The sequence below is a fragment of the Anolis sagrei genome, chromosome 4, assembly GCF_037176765.1.
Source record: "Anolis sagrei isolate rAnoSag1 chromosome 4, rAnoSag1.mat, whole genome shotgun sequence".
Taxonomy (NCBI): domain Eukaryota; kingdom Metazoa; phylum Chordata; class Lepidosauria; order Squamata; family Dactyloidae; genus Anolis; species Anolis sagrei.
The window spans coordinates 244,843,396-244,860,989 of record NC_090024.1 but is presented as its reverse complement, the minus strand read 5'-3'; positions in this window follow the sequence as shown (position 1 = coordinate 244,860,989).

Here is a 17,594-nt window from a genome sequence, read left to right as displayed (position 1 = left end):
CCCTAAGACAAGTGGCCTCTACTCTGTGGAATGAATGCAGTTGGACATCACTGTAATTGCCTATAGAATCCTGGGAGTTGTAGTTTTACAAGGTCTTTCACCTTCTCTTCCAAAAGTTTGGGCAAGGATAAGATCCTGAGCAGAAAGATGTATCATAAACACCAAAGTCAGATGAAGGAACTACACTGTCAAATTAATTTTAAAGGAGAGTTTGGATGGTGTAATGAATCCCTTACCTTAGCTTCCAAAGGGAAGTCTAGTTCAGGGTATTTCAGAGTATTTTTGGCTAGATTCCTAAGGATCAGTTTTGGAAGTTACTGTCAGAGATTAATTTCCTGAAGTAATTTTCTGTGGTGGAACTTTGAAGACTTGTAACTCAGAAGTGTTTAAGATTTTACTCTAACGCAACCACAAGTTTTTCATGCCAGAAACTTTCTGAAACCATTAAGCGTTTGTACCTGAATTATTTCAAGCTTGTTCAATAAACATTCTTGTTCTTTTATTAACTTATACCAGCCTCAGTGTGTGTACCTTCATGGTCAAAGTATTCTTAAACTCAGTTTCACAGCAGCCACAAAGAAACTATAGTGGCCCAGTGTGTGTTGCAGAACAAACTCACAATATTTCCTCAGCCTGATTATTATTGGAATGGTGGCAGCGGATTTCATTTGAAGAATCATTTTAAATCTCTCAAGTTTAGTGTTTCCCAGTTCCTACTTTTTAAAATACTAAATGTCTCTCCCCTTCTCTGCTCTAAATTCCCCTGATAGTGTTATATTTCAGTCGGATATATTTCAACAACTCATTTAAAGAGAACTTTAAATCCAACCATACTCTCTCTTCCTTTTGATGACTTCATATTTTTAGTGAGCAGCATTATATTTTTAAGTGGTGCCTGTCGTTATAGATGGCTATCTGTTGGGGGGGCTTGGATGGTGTCTTCCTGCCCGGCAGAAAGGGGTTAGACTGGATGGCCCTTGGAGTCTGTTCCAGCTCTAGCATTCTATAGTTCTATAATGTGGTTTGATACCATCTAATTGCCATGACTCAATGCTATACTACTTTGAGAGATGTAGTTTGAGGAGGCATCACCACTCTTTGTCAGAGAAGGCTAAAGAGCATGAAAATGACAACTTCCCTGATTCCATAAAAGTGAGCCATGTCAGTGGAAGCGATGTCAAACTCCATTCATTTTACAGTATAGATGTGCATAGAAATAACCCCCAAAGTTCCTATGTATCAGTGGTTCTCAACCTTCCTAATGCTGTGACCCCTTAATATCGTTCCTCGTGTTGTGGTGACCCACAACCATAACGTTATTTTAGTTGCTACTTCATAACTGTAATTTTGCTCCTGGTATGGATTGTAATGTAAATATCTGATATGCAGGATGTATTTTCAGTCACTGGACCAAATTTGGCACAAATACCCGATCGCCCAAAATTTGAATACTGGTGGGGTTGGGGGTGATTGATTTTGTCATTTGGTAATGCTAGAGTTGCTGGGATTTATAGTTCACCTAAAATCAAAGAGCCTTCTGAACTCCATCAATGATGGAATTGAATCAAACATGGCACACAGAATTCCCATGATCAAGAGCAAATACTGGGAAGGTCTGGTGGACATTGATCTTGAATTTTTGGAGTTGTAGTTCACCTACATCCAGAGAACACTGTAGACTCAAGCTATGATGGATCTGGATCAAACTTGGCACAAATACTCAATATGCCCAAATGTGAACACTGGTAGAGTTTGGAGAAAATAGACCTTTCCGTTTGGGAGTTGTAGTTGTTGGGATTTATAGTTCACCCACAACGAAATAGCATTCTGAACCCCACCAACGAGAGAATTGGACCAAACTTTCCACACAAAACCCCCATGACCAACAGAAAATACTATGTTTTCTGATGGTCTTTGACGACCCCTCTGACACCCCCTCACGACCCCCACAGGGGTCCCGACCCCCAGATTGAGAAACACTGCTATGTATGGATGTTAAAGCTGAACAATGAAGAAAGAAACAAGGGAAAATATCAACTCTTTCTGCGGATAGTCTTCAACTACCAAAAAGACCAATAAATGGACCTCAGAGCAAATCAAGCCTGACCTCTCTATGGAATCTAAAATGACTAAACCGAATGTGTTTTACCCTCGTAGATTAACATGACTCATTGGAAATGACAAATAATACTCAATAGAGTGGGAGCTGGAGGAAGTGCGTATAGATTGGCTCCATTAAGGAAACCACAGGCGCCCTGAGTCTGCAAATTTGGAGGAATGCAAACAGGGAAACAACTCCTTCATTGTATAGAATCATAGAATCCTAGAGTTGGAAGGGACCCACAAAGGCCATCCAGTCCAACCCTCTTCTGCCATAGATGATTGAACACATAACGAAAACCTTCCTGACTATTATTCTTATTTATATGCCGCCCCTCTCACCCCGAAGGGGACTCAGAGTGGCTTACAATATATATATATATAAATACAATATATTATATTATTACCATAGTACAACATCAGTATTAAGTATTACTACATCGTACTATACGATTATATTGTAATATTATTAGTAATATTACTTTGAGTCGCCCGAGGGCTGAGAAAAGCAGTATATGAATATAGCAAATAGTAAATAAATAAATGTACTATAAACATATAATTATAATAGTATATTATTATTATTATCATTATTATTATTATTATTATTATTATTATTATATTGCATTACATTATAATAATGGGAGTCCCCGGTGGCACTGAGCTGCTGAGCTTGTTGACCGAAAGGTTGCAGGTTCGAATCTGGGGAGTGGCGTGAGCTTCCACTGTCAGCCCCAGCTTCTGCCAACCTAGCAGTTTGAAAACATGCAAATGTGAGTAGATCAATAGGTACCGCTCTGGCGGGAAAGCTCCATGCAGTCATGCCGGACACATGACCTTGGAGGTGTCTACGGACAATGCCGGCTCTTCGACTTAGAAACCAACCCTCAGAGTCGGACACAACTGGACTTAATGTCAGGGGAAAACCTTTACCTTTATCTTATTATAATATTATAAATATTGGGTTGTTGTAGGTCCTTTTGTGCCACATGGCCATGCTCCAGAGGCACTCCCCCCCCGAATGTGTCGCCCACATCCACGGCAAGCATCCCCAGAGGCAGCGAGGACCTCACTACCTCTGAGGATGCCTGCCACAGATGCAGGTGAAACACCAGGAGAGAACACCTCCAGAACACGGCCATACAGCCCGAAAAAACCAACAACAACCCAGTGATTCCAGCCATGAAAGCCTTTGACAATACATTATAAATATTATATGTACACACAATATATTATATTATATTCACTAAACCCCATTTTCCAGTCTTCAACAGACCCCACAACCTCCGAGGATGCCTGCCACAGATGCAGGTGAAACATCAGGAGAGAATGACCCTAGAACACAGTCATACATCTCTAAAAACCCACAACAACCCAGTGATTTCGGCCATGGAAGCCTTCGACAATACGAAGGAAGGAAAACTTCTGCTTTCCATCATCCCTGGGTGGGGAGACCATTGGCGGCCCCCATTAGCTCCTCTCTCCGCCGGCCCAAAGGCAGGAGGTGGGGAGGAGGTTCTCCCTCTGGTCATTCAATTCAGTTCTTATGTGTGATGCACACCTCCAAGTCTCCAATTGACTTATGGTAGCCCTATACATTTAGTAGGGTTTTCTTAAGCCAGGAAGACAGAGGGAGTTCTTTCAGCCCCCTCCTCAAAAATAGCACCAAAACCATGTGGGTTTTGTTGGTGGTCTCCAATTCCTGACCATGGTTGTTCCTGCTTAGCTTCCATGATCAGACCAGATATGGTGCATTTAAGGCATTCAGACCTCTATTCCTTACTTTAGGGACAACTAACAGCTAAGAATAAAGAAGAGTATCAAGCAAATAGCTTGTTCTTCTGGTAGATGAGGAAATTGTTTGAATTCCCAAATATTCCAGTGTTGTGGATGTTGACTCTGGCTATAGGTGCATCTACACGATCAGAATAATGCAATTTGATATTCCTTTAAATGCCAAGGCTCAGTGCTATGTAATCCTGGGAAATGTAGTTTTACAAGCCTTCATAGAATCATAGAATCAAAGAGTTGGAAGAGACCTCAAGGGCCATCCAGTCCAACCCCATTCTGCCAAGAAGCAGGAATGTTGCATTCAAATCACCCCTGACAAATGGCCATCCAGCCTCTGCTTAAAAGCTTCCAAAGAAGGAGCCTCCACCACACTCCGGGGCAGAGAGTTCCACTGCTGAACGGCTCTCACAGTCAGGAAGTTCTTCCTCGTGTTCAGATGGAATCTCCTCTCTTGTAGTTTGAAGCCATTGTTCCGCGTCCTAGTCTCCAAGGAAGCAGAAAACAAGCTTGCTCCCTCCTCCCTGTGGCTTCCTCTCACATATTTATACATGGCTATCATATCTCCTCTCAGCCTTCTCTTCTTCAGGCTAAACATGCCCAGTTCCCTAAGCCGCTCCTCATAGGGCTTGTTCTCCAGACCCTTGATCATTTTAGTCGCCCTCCTCTGGACACATTCCCTGCCAAAAGGGCCCCCACCAAACTGCAAATCCCAGGATCCCATAACAATTGAGCCATGGCAGCTCAAGTGGGGTCATAGTGCATTAATTCTGCAGTGTAGATGCACCCTATGAAGGTGCCCAATGTGACATCTAAAACCCCAAAGGTGGAAATTCAACACAGCCCAAGGTTTGGCAAACCAAGAAATCATCAAGGTAGCCAAATGGCAAAAAGGCATATTTTCCATCTCAAAGGCCAAGGTGGGTCAACATCCTTGACAACTGGCTTTTGGAGCTGACTGAAGCGCAACACGGGAGCCAAATATTTGAAGAGCTGTTATGCAAACGACAGAACAAATTTGTTTTGTGTCTCCTGGGGACAAGGCTTGAATGCAAGAAGAAAAGGAGAAGCACTTTTGGGAAATGGACGTTAAAAGGGGAGATTTGTTGCAGAATTTACCTTGGCACGAGTTTTATTCCTGAGTTTGTCTTATCGGAAACTGAACCAAAGGAGTTGCTTCTCATCAATTCTTTAAGAGTTCAAAAATGTTACCAAAAGCCAAAGACTTCACTCTTTGCATGTTGACATGAGAGCGAGTTCATGACTTTTCTTTGGAATGTAACTGCCGTTTCAGCTGCATTCCCATTGCGGTAACTTCTTGTATTTTCCTGTCGAGGGAAGGATTGGATTCAGGGTGCATCTACACTGCAGAATTAATCTAGTTTTATGCCACTTTAATTACCATGGCTCAATGCTATAGAATCCTGGGAGTTGTGATGTAGAGCACAAATTTAGGGGGCCCTGCCAAGGCAGAGGCCAGTAAGACCCAAAAAGAGGATCCACAACACCTGGCGAGACAATAAGCACCAGTAAGGTTTTTCCCTATTTCCCAATAAATCTCACCAAGTTGAAGCAAGCCACAGAAGTTTATTTTCTATTCCAGTTGGAAAAGATGATGTTCTGTTGCGTGCTGGGCTCGTAACAGCTATCTTTTCTATAAGACGTATACTTTAAGCCCAGCGGGAAGCCAGGGCACCTCAAAGAGAGGTTCTCAGGGATTTTTCTGAAGTGATAGTCTTTAGAGTCTTTAATGATACCACAAAGTCTTTATTATGGAACAAACAACAAATCTTCAATGGTTCAAACAACACTTCAAGGCTTTCTTAGTCTAGTCCTCAATGGACTGGTGCCTGACTTTAGTTAACTGTACTTTCTCTGTAGGAAAAAACCCTATTTAACCTCTCCCAGGCTGTTTACTATCTGTGCCTCATCGGTGTGGGTCCTACTACTGATTCCAAATGCGTCTGGGTATCGAGTAGACCTACCAGCCGAGGCTTGTAGATATTTCAGATGGAGTTCCGTGGATCTGTAGTGCTGTCCTCCCTCAGAGAATTCTTTGAAACCCTCAGGGTTGTTTTCCCTCTGACTGCTGTGAGGCTGAGAGGCTGTGAGCCTTGGGACCTTTTCCCTGGAATTTCTGTTTTCTGTTTCCCCGGATATTCTTGAGAAAAGAGCTAGTCTACGTCCTATAGTTAGCTTCCTTATGTGAGACTGCCCAAAAAAATGGCTCCTTTCCCTCCCAGAGCCCTGAACAAGGGGCAGAACCAAAGCTTAATTATGATGAACAGGCGGCCTGCCCTATGACAGCAAATAGATAACAGAAAGAAAATAAAGTTGGAGCTCCTGGTACAGCCGTACCAGCACAGATGACAACTGCAGTAATCTGCCCAACAAGCCTACATGATTGCTAGGCAGTTAAATACAGAATATATAGTTTTCCATTCAAATTTCCCTGTGCACACCCCCTGAGCCAGCTTTGCTGCGATTGGCTGTGATGCCAGCCGGGAACCGATGCAGCTCGTCCAATCAGAGCCAGAGCCCCGCTTCGGCCGCTCAGCCAATGATGAGAGAGGAGGCAGGAAACAGTGGAAAAATGAAAAAATGTTATGATATGGGTTATGAATGGTCCTTTCCAGACCTGAATGATAAGTGATAAGGAGAGATAACCTTGAGCCTTCCAGTCTTGAGCCTGACTTTTGTCCTGAGTGTGAAACAACATTCCTCTCTGGCCCCAAAGAGCCAGTCAATTGTCATAAAGTCTGGCAATATTAACTTTATGATAAGATCTTGGATCCTTTTTCCTGAGACTGGGGAATGGCTTTGTGGGGAGGGGGGGAAGTGACAATCCCCTTTTCCTCTCGGTTGGGAAAGTGTCCTTTGTGTCAAGTGATTATCATGTCCATGAGTCTGGTCAAAAAGACCCTCCGAAGCCCAAGGAAAGGGGCTATTTACTTATTGTCCATGTTGATGGGTTTCTGCCAAGTCCATTGTCTAGGAATGATGACCCAGGTGTTGCACTCCAGACCAGAAAGAGCCCTCTGACTTTAAACACCACACAGTTGAGTAGAAATGTAATCCGTTTATTGAAGATAATTAAAAAGCAGTAAAAGTTAAAAGCACTTTAAAGATATAGGTAAATCCAATTAGGTAGGAAGATAAGCCGAAACAAAACAGTCCAAGGAATTAGTCCATCAAAGTCCATGAAAAACAAAGGCAGAAACTTCTATAGTAAAATCTATGTATTTATTTATTTAATTTATTTATTTACTTTATTTATATACCGCTTTTCTCAGCCCTCAGGCGACTCAAAGCGATGAACAACATCGATACAAAACATCACGAGACAAGTATAGGGCAATTAAAAACAATTGTAACATAAATCATTAAACATCAGAATAACAATCATTAGTGCCACTAAAACACTGGAAACATGAATCCATAGCACTTAAGCACATAATCATAAAATCCAAGAATCAAAAACATGAATCAAAGGCATTTAGAACATGAATCTTTCCAAAGCAAGGCTTACAAGGAACAGGGACGGGATCTTGACTTGATTCCAAACGATGCTTCATCTGACTGCTGATCCTATACTTGGGACTTTTATCTCCTCGTTAAGCTATTTCTCAAGTGGCCAGAAATCAGCTTTGCTTTAGCTTTGAATCTCTTATCTTTCGTTCTCTGAGCCTGACAGAACGCCAGAGCCACTGATCTGCTTGCCTATTTTGACTAATCACAACCCATTTATCTATTTGCTCATTAATTTCTGCAGCTGGGCCAGGTGCCGAGCCGTTCTCAAGCTCTAAATCGTGGGAATTCTCTGGTAGCAATTCATGGAGCACACCATCATCCCCACATCCTTCAGGGACATTCTCATGAGAAAATACACTTTGAAGGGACGAAGCCGGTCCTGGTCAAAGATTATAAAGAAAAGCAAGAATGGGCAGGAAAGATGGGATATCAGAAATAAGGGCAAGGTTATAAAATATTATTTACTTGGCATTTCCCCCTTTTGCTAGCCTCAGACAAAATTCCTTGGGAGTCATTAAGTTATTGCCTCGGGCCCAAGGTTTGGCAAACCAAGAAATCATCAAGGTAGCCAAATGGCATCTACATTGCAGAATTAATGCACTTTAACCCCAGTCTAAAAGGTCAAATACCTTTTGTGACAAGGTTTTCAGTAGCCTTGGCAAAACTATGAATTCCCTGATTATAAACTATCCTTTATTTGGGGGGGGGGGGGGTCATGTTTGGCAACAGTTGTAGTCCAAAAGGTCCCATTTCTGAGCTCTGTGTATGCTTTAGCCTGAATCTGTGGCTTGTTTTGTTGCTACGCTCTACCCATCGCTCCATGCAAAGCCACAACATTCTGCCCTTTCCTCCATTTAAAGTTAAAAGAGACTTCATAAATAGTTCAACCGAGCAACAGCTTTCCACGTTCTCCATATACAGGATGCAAATGCCACCATTTAAAGCCTTGGAAATTTATCGTTGGATAAACTGTCACAGAATAGACATAAACTCCCGTCTGCGAAAGCTTATGCCACAATAAATAAGGATTGTGGGAACTAAATAGCATTCATGTGTATGGCATTCATGTTAGAAAGGCAATTGGCAGTCAGAGTTGTTTTTCCTCAGTCAGCTTAATTTAAAATATTTATATTTAAAATATCAAAAGTGACCAATGGCACGTGGCTTCATTTTTAAAAATGTGAATAAATAAATATTTTTATCACCCCTTGGAAATAGTTCTAAAACTTGTGTTACATTTTTAACCTCATTAATAGGTTTAGGTTCCGCCTTTTTTACTGTTTAAAATTAACATTTTAATTGTTTACTTAATTTTTTGCATTATCATTAATTTTACCTGTAGTAGTAGTAGTAATACTTTATTTATATGCGGCAAACATTCAATGCCATTTGGACAGACAGGACAGAACAGAACAGACAGAAAGGAGTTATTGGGTTGTTGTAGGTTTTTTCGGTCTATATGGCCATGGTCTAGAGGCATTCTCTCCTGACGTTTCGCCTGCATCTATGGCAAGCATCCTCAGAGGTAGTGAGGTCGGTTGGAACTAGGAAAAAGGGTTTATATATCTGTGGAATGACCAGGGTGGGACAAAGGACTCTAGTTTGCTGGAGCTAGGTGTGAATGTTTCAACTGACCACCTTGATTAGCATACAATGGCCTGGCTGTGCCTGGAGCAAACTTTTATTGAGAGGTGATTAGATGTCCTTGTTTGTTTCCTCTCTGTTGTTGTGCTGTTGCAATTTTAGAGTTTTTAATACTGGTAGCCAGATTTTGTTCATTTTCATGGTTACTTCCTTTCTGTTGAAATTGTCCACATGCTTCTTGTGGATTTCAATGGCTTCTCTGTGTAGCCTGACATGGTGGTTGTGAGAGTGGTCCAGCATTTCTGTGTTCTCAAAGAGAATGCTGTGTCCAGGTTGGTTCCTCAGGTGCTCTGCTATGGCTGACTTCTCTGGTTGAAGTAGTCTGCAGTGCCTTTCATGTTCCTTGATTCATTTTTGGGCAATGCTGCATTTGGTGGTCTCTCTGTAGACTTGTCCACAGCTGCATGGTACACAGTAGACTCCTACCGAGGTGAGAGGATCCCTCTTGTCCTTTGCTGAACGGAGGATTTGTTGGATTTTCTTGGTGGGTTTGTAGATTGTTTGTATGTTGTGTTTCCTCATCAGCTTCCCTCTGCGGTCAGTGGTTCCCTTGATGTCTGGCAGGAACACTTTCCCACTGGGTGGATCTTCATCTTTACTCTCGTGGCTTGTTCTTGGTCTTGCAGCTCTTCTGATGTTTGAAGTGGAGTCTCCATTGGCCTGGAGAGCCCAGTTGAGGTGGTTCAGTCCATCTTGGAGGAGGTGGGCTTCGCAGATTCTTTTTGCACGGTCTGCCAAGGCTTTAATGGGGCTTCTTTTTTGACTTGGGTGATGGTTGAAGTTTTTATGTAGATATCTATCTCTGTGTGTGGGTTTTCTGTAGACGGTGTGACCCAATTGTTGATCTGGTTTGCGGATGACTAGGACATCTAGAAAAGGCAGTCTTCCTTCATTTTCTTTTTCCATGGTGAACTGGATGTTTGGGTGGATGCTGTTAAGATGGTCCAGGAACCTGTTGAGTTCTTCTTCTCCGTGGCTCCAAATGGTGAAAGTGTCATCCACATATCTGAACCATAGAGTGGGCTTTTTTGTTGCTATTTCCAGGGCTTGTTTTGTCAACATCCAGCTTTTTGGTGCCATTGGAGGCTGTACTCAAATCCATCCCCCGAGATGGTCCCCAAATCAGTCCAAAACTAGGAGAAAACAATACAAATTGAATTATTATTATTATTATTATTATTATTATTATTATTATTGATGTTGTTGTTTAAATCAATCATAAATTATCAAATGCCTTTCAGGTTTCAAAATAATGTTTGTCCTTAAAGAGTGTCACTAAATCAATGCCCAAATAGATAATTGTTTCTATGGTCAGTGAGCAAAATAATTTTTTTTTAATAAGCACACCTGAGATGAAGGGAGAGACAGTTGACTTTAGGGAGACTTTGTTTAACTCTGAGATAATATTTTAAATTCTTTCTGGGGACTATTTTGACCTTCACTGTCTTAAGAAATCCAAGCTGTGAAGTAAATGAAGCAAAAGTCATTGAGGATGATCTTAATGGACCTCCCAGGAAGAAGAAATGAGGCAGACACTGAACGTGGCTTTAGCTCTTACGGGGCTTAAGCTCTAGGGAATGGTCTAGAAAAATAAACTTCTGGACTGGCATAGTAACAATGAGGCACCTGCTTCATGGATAATCTCTCCTATTGCTTATGAGAATGGCATTGCCCAAATGTTTCTTGCATTGTGCAATGCCATCTTCTGGCATCAGAAATGTTTGAAGGGCTCCTCTTCCGTCTTCCAGGAAGGTTTGCATTGCCTTTTCACTGCATGGGATAGCATTCCTTTGCATTTCCCCAGGGTTGCTATAGACCCAGCAGCACCCTGGAAGTTAAACAGTATCAGAGTCTGGAAAGTCAGGCAGTTATTGGTTTAGAAATTATCTCTTTAGGTTTGGAGTCCGCCCTTTTCCTTGGGGTTGAGATCTCCATTTTGGAATCTCCCCTGCCTCCTTCAGTAGAGAAAAGAACCTCAGATGTGCTGTTGGTCAGGCAGGGAGCTCTGAAAAAACCCATTGTTAGTACTATTGAGGTATAGATAGATATAGAGAAGCTTATTAGAATCATAGAATCATAGAATCCAAGAGTTGGAAGAGACCTCCTGGGCCATCCAGTCCAACCCCATTCTGCCAAGAAGCAGGAATATTGCATTCAAATCACCCCTGACAGATGGCCATCCAGCCTCTATTTAAAAGCTTCCAAAGAAGGAGCCTCCACCACACTCCGGGGCAGAGAGTTCCACTGCTGAATGGCTCTCACAGTCAGGAAGTTCTTCTCCTCTCTTGTAGTTTGAAGCCATTGTTCTGCGTCCTAGTCTCCAGGGAAGCAGAAAACAAGCTTGCTCCCTTATTGAGTTATAGATAGATATAGAGATAAAGAGAAGCTTATTGAGTTATAGAGAGAGAGAGATTAAGATATTGAGATAGTAATTGAGTTATTGAGAAATAGAGAGAAATGGTTATTGAGTACTATTGAGCATTATTTCATCTCCAAAACTGACCTTGAGCTTAGATAGGGGGAGACCTGTTCTTTCTAACCATAACAGCTCAGGGTTAGGGTGAAATATCTCAGGATTTTTTTCTACCATTTGGAGAAAGGTTACCACAGTCATTGAAGAAAAAGTCAATACTTTCAGCAACTGAAGCCAGTCAAGATATGAAAATTAACAAAATATTTATTTCCAAAGTCCTTGGCAGACTTGGCACAGCTTGATAAAGTTACAACACAAACAGTCAGTTTGAGAAACCATAGAGATGTTCTTTCTTTCCCTTTTCCTTCAATTACTGAGGTAACCTTTCTCCAAATGATAGAAAAAAATCCTGAGATATTTCACCCTAACCCTGAGCTTCAATTAAGATGTGCTTCTCTCTTTATCTGGGCGAACTGCTGGGGGTTTTCTTTGAAGCAATAACACAATTTTCATATCTTGACTGGCTTCAGTTGCTGAAAGTATTGAGTTATTGCTTCAAAGAAAGACCCCCAGCAGTTCCTCCAGATAAAGAGAGAAGCACATCTTAATTTTAACGATATAGCGTTTGGGTGTGACGGCACAGGTCCCTAGTGATCAAAATTGCCTGCAATAGGAAAAGACTTGCAATTTTTAAGGGTCACAAGAATATATTTTAGGGGATGTACATGGTCAATGGTTCCCATCCTCTCCATCCTAGCAACCACTGCAAAGGCACCAGATCCTATTGGATCTTGGGAGCTAAGCAGTGTCAATTCTTGTTAGGACTTGGATGGGGGGCATCCAACAATAACACAAGGTTATGGGAAAGGTTAACTGTTGGTACTGTCACTCCCAGAGCTTTTGGTACTGTCACTCCCAGAAAGACTGACAAAAAATATGGAACATCCAGATTGTACAAAATGGTGCTTTTTTTGGACTGTCTCTCCCGTAGTCAGTTGGGGGATTCTGGGAATGACAATCCCACAAAAGAAGAGCCTTCTCCAAGCTCAGAAGGGCTGTCAAGAAATACCAGATGCCATAGTGTAGTTGTTGAGTTTAGAGTCAGGACCGTGGAGAAGAGGATCCATGCCCGGCGAGCATTCAAGCTAAACCAAATAGACCAGGACAAAGAAGTCACTCACGAGGGTGAAGACAAGCCACAAAGGTTCATTTGATTGGGGCAGAAAAGATGTGTGTACAATCAAATGTTTTCAAAAGTACAGCACAATATTAATGCAAAGATATATAAAACCTTATACATTTGACAGCCATTCAGACCTCCTGCTCCCTTCCCTGATGCTAGCTACAGATGCAGGTGAAACATCAGGAGAAAATGCTGCTAGAACACAGCCATACAGCCTGGAAACCTCACAATGCCCCATTAATGGAGTTGCTCTAGGTCAGTGGTTATTAACCTGTGGGTCGCCAGGTGTTTTGGCCTACAACTTCCAGAAATCCCAGCCAGTTCAGCAGATGTTAGGATTTCTAGGATTTGAAGGCCAAAACATCCGGCGACCCACAGGTTGAGAACCACTGCTCTAAGTGGACATGGGACTTGAATGCACAGAAATATACACATGAACACACAACCCTAACAGGAAGATTCAAGCAGGAGAGAGACGCAAGCCAGGGTTTTGCCAGCATGCCAGCTTATTCTCCTCTGCAAAGGCAGCCAAGAATTCTTGGGTCCCAAACATCTGCCTCCATCTGCTGCCTTTGCAGGGGGAAGATGTCGTATCACTCGACCGCTTGACTCTCCTTGAAAGCCTGCCATGTCCCATGGTTGGCTTGGCCAAACATCAGAGCTGCATTCTGAAACACCAGCGATGCCACCGAGTCAGCCTTGGCAAGGTCATGCACTGTTAAACGGAGAGCGAGCTTTTGGGATGCAGACCGTTCCGATGAGCATCCAAAGGGCATAAAGAAGCTGGCTGGAGTTTCTGCTGCCTTTTGAGGAGGAGAGGTTGCATAGGGCAAATTTGTGTCCCTGGCTTGGAAATCAATTTCTGTTTCTTCATCTAGCAATTAAAGGGGCAGATGAAACCCTTCCACGCTCTCCAAACACTAGACATTGCCCCCTTCAACATTCATGGAGTCATCGGATTCTAGAGTTAGGAGGGTACCCTAGAGGCTACCCAGTCCAACCGCCAGAGGCGGCCCTAGGTAATTTTCAATGGTAAGCAAACAGTATTTTGGCATTCCCACCCCCCCCAACCAATTATTGATATATATTTTCTGTTCATCGTGGGAGTACTGTGTGCCATATTTGGTTCAATTCCATCATTGGTGGAGTTCAGAATGCTCTTTGATTCTAGGTGAATTATACATCCCAGTAACTACAACTCGCAAGGTCTATTTTCCCCCAAGAGCGCCCCTGCGCAAAATCAACTATACTGTAAATGCTTACTTTGCGTAATAGGTTAGGTTGCTGAGGCTTCCCCCGGACTGCTAGGGCTGTTGTGAGCCGAGGGGGCGCTCCTCAAGTGGTGGTCAAGGGGCATTTACAGAGGCACCTCTGTGCCCCTGGCAAAAAAAAGTGTACTGCGACCGCTTACTTTGCATAATGGATGAGCCGCCCCTGCCAACTGCCTTCTGCCAGGATGGAAGACACAATCTAAGCCCTCCCAACAAATGGTCATCCAGCCCTTGTTTAAGCACCCCCAAGGAAGTAGAGTTGTTCAACAATAAAGGACTTTGTTACGTCATTAAAGACTCTAAAGACTATCTCTACAGAAAAATCCTTAAAGGCCTCTTTCAAGGCACCCCTGGCTTCCCGTTGGGCACAAGGTGCACATCCTATTTCAAAAGTCAATTATTGCAGGCCTAGCGTGTGATAGAACAAATATATAATATTAATATTGTGCTATGATAATAATATAATATATTGTATTTACTTTTTACTTGTAAGCCGCTCTGAGTCCCCTTCGGAGTGAGGAGGACAGCATATAAATGTCGTAAATAAATAAATAAAAAATAGTCCAAAATATCAAGATTAATGTGGGGTCTGTGGAAACAATCACCCAAGACTATCTTCACGTGCATAAGGTATCCGATTGCAGGGTCCCTGGCTGCTTACACCTTTCCAGACGCAGGAACGAGTCGAATGCTTTCAGTCTCTATTGACGATCTGAATGTGAGCCAAGGCTGGCCCTGCTTAGGTTCCAAGATCAAATGGGATCAGGGGTCTTTGGGATACTTAGATAAGCTAAAAATGTTCATTATTTTTAGGATCATAATACTAACTACTTTGTCGTATCCCAATGTCTCAATTCTTATGTGATCCTGATCTGAAATGGGTCCTCCAAAAGAACCTGGGGCAATTTCTGAAGGATTTCCAGACTAAATGCACTGTTTTCGCTCAAAAAGCACCAGTGCTGTATTTACTATATGACACAGAGAGAGTTGATTTCCCATTTGAATGATCTGAATGTACTGGTCTCATGTCTCCCTCTTCTGGATCGGCACAAAAAGAGATCTTCGAGCATCTTTGAGCAGCAATAATGGTTTGCCTTTGCATGTGAATCCTGAGAGTTGTAGTTTGGTGTTGTGAAAGCTTTCCTCCTTTTCTCTCTCTTCCTTTTCTCTTCTCTCCTCCCTTCTCTCTTTCCATTTTCTCAGAGATCTCTGTGTCAAGACTGGAGCCTCAAACAAGGAACAAAACAAAACTGGGGTGGGAAATCATCATCATCATCATTATTTAATAACTTATTAATCGCCCTCCATCCGAGAATGCTCCAGGCGATTTACAGCTAAATTACAAAAGATAAAATACATACATACAAAAATTAAAAATCAACAGAGATCGAATGCTGTAGTAAAAAGCCAGGTCTTAAGTGTGAGAGTAAAAGGCCCTAAGTCATGCATGACTCTCATGTAGGGCGGCAAGGAATCCCACAAGGCAGGGGCAGAAACAGAAAAAGCCCTGTGCCTGGTGCTTTCCAAGTGCACTTCTCTAGGACCCGGTATATGGAGTAAGTCACATTGGGATGGTCGTTGCGACCTCCGATGATGGGAGAAGGAGAGGCGGTCCCTAAGGTACGATGGACCCTGGCCGTAAAGAGTTTTAAAGGTCAGAACTAGCATCTTATACAGGCCACGGTACTCAGCTGGAAGCCAATGTAAATGTTGCAGCACTGCTGTTATATGGCATTTCATGGGCGTTCTTGTGAGTAGCCTGCCTGCCGCATTCTGAACAATACGAAGCTTTCGGGTCGTAGACATGGGAGGCCCACATACAGGACGTTGCAATAGTCCAGCCTAGACGTGACCGTGGCATGGATGAGTTGCCAGAGCCTCGTCAGATAGGTAGGGTACCAGTTGCCTCGCTTGTCGTAGATGGAAAAAGGCCTGTTTGCTGGCAGCAGCCACCTGAGCTTCCATTGTCAGCTGTGAATCCAGGATGACACCTAAGCTCTTAACAGTGGTCAATGGAGATAGGGCGGCACCATCAAAGGTGGGTAACAGAGGAGTCAGACCTGCCGGGCGGCCATGCCAGAGAATCTCAGTCTTCGCCGGGTTCACCTTCAGTCTGCTAGCACGTAGCCAGTTTGACAGAGCTTCCAGACATCGGGTGAAATTGTCTGGTATTGACGTTGCTCCAGGCTCCAAGCACAGAAGGAGTTGGGTATCGTCTGCATATTGGTAGCAGTCCAGGCCGAAACTCCGAGCCAAACTAGCAAGGGGTCTAACGTAGATGTTGAAGAGAAGAGGAGAGAGAATTGCACCTTGGGGGACCCCACATAGGGGTCACCCAAGGATACATAGGGAGGGTTGGAGCTTCGTTGTAGCAACCAAGCCAAAAACAGACTTGAGGGTGAAAATTTATTTGTTTGTTTGTTTCTTTATTTATTTGCTACATTTGTATATTGCCCCTCTTAGCCCGTAGGCGACTCAAGGTGGTTCACAAGGCAACAATTCAATGCCAACCTTATCATAAAAACATTAAAACATTAAAAACATTAACACATCAATTAAAAACCATGACAGTAGTAAAAACAATCATTTCGTCTCCTTGATAAAAAAAAACACAATCCAATCTCATAGTCCAATTGTTCCGTAATCCTATGTCTAATTACACTGCCTTTTCACATGCTTGCTCAAATAGCCAGGTTTTGACTGTGACTTCCTCTCACATATTTATGCATGGCTATCATATCTCCTCTCAGCTTTCTCTTCTTCAGGCTAAACATGCCCAGCTCCTTTAGCCGCTCCTCATAGGGCTTGTTCTCCAGACCCTTGATCATTTGAGTCACCCTGATATCGAGCTTGAATTTGGAAGAGTCTCCCTGGTAGAAGAGACTCCTTGAGACTGCACCAAAGAGGGTCTCTGGAACTTGGCGAGATCAGAGAAGAGAATTCCAGCAGCGAAAAATATTAAAAATAATAAAATCCCACCAAGCGGAAGAAGATGGTGACCGAGGCTTTTATTAGCAATTCAGCTGAGATCGGATGCAATTGTAGGGATAGTTCCACCACAAGCATACCAACACAGAATTTACAGATATTTTTATAGGCAGAATACAGAGAAACATTTCAAATTTCCCGCCCGCCCCTCTTCGCCTGGCTTCTTGCTGATTAGCTGGCAGTTCGAACAGCTGAAAGGAGGCTCGGCGGCCCGCCTCGCTCTGGGCCTATCAGCAGGCTTCCCCGCCTCTGGGGAACCAATCGGCGTGCTTCTCTCGCTTCTGAGGATGGACGAATCAGGAGAGGGAAGGCGGGACAATCGTGGACAATGGGAGAAGATGGGATTATCCCTTTTGCCGGCCAGCTGGAATTTTGAGGCATTGTTTGGCCAGCAGAAGCTTAATTATTTTAAGAAATGTTTTCCTGTTTCAAAACTGATAAGATGTGCCTCTTGATGGGCTTGGTGAATGAAGTAAACAGGACCGGGGCAAGGGGGCCTCGGGGGTCATTCTCGTCCCTTTGTGATTCAATCAAAATGTCCAAAGAAACTTCCTTGTCTGCCAGACGAACTCAGAAAGCAAACAAAGGATATTTCAACTTGTTATTGTCCATGCAAAATGTTTGGTGATTTGGCTGGTTTCGAGGGAGCTTGGCTCTCCCTCAGGCATTTAACAGT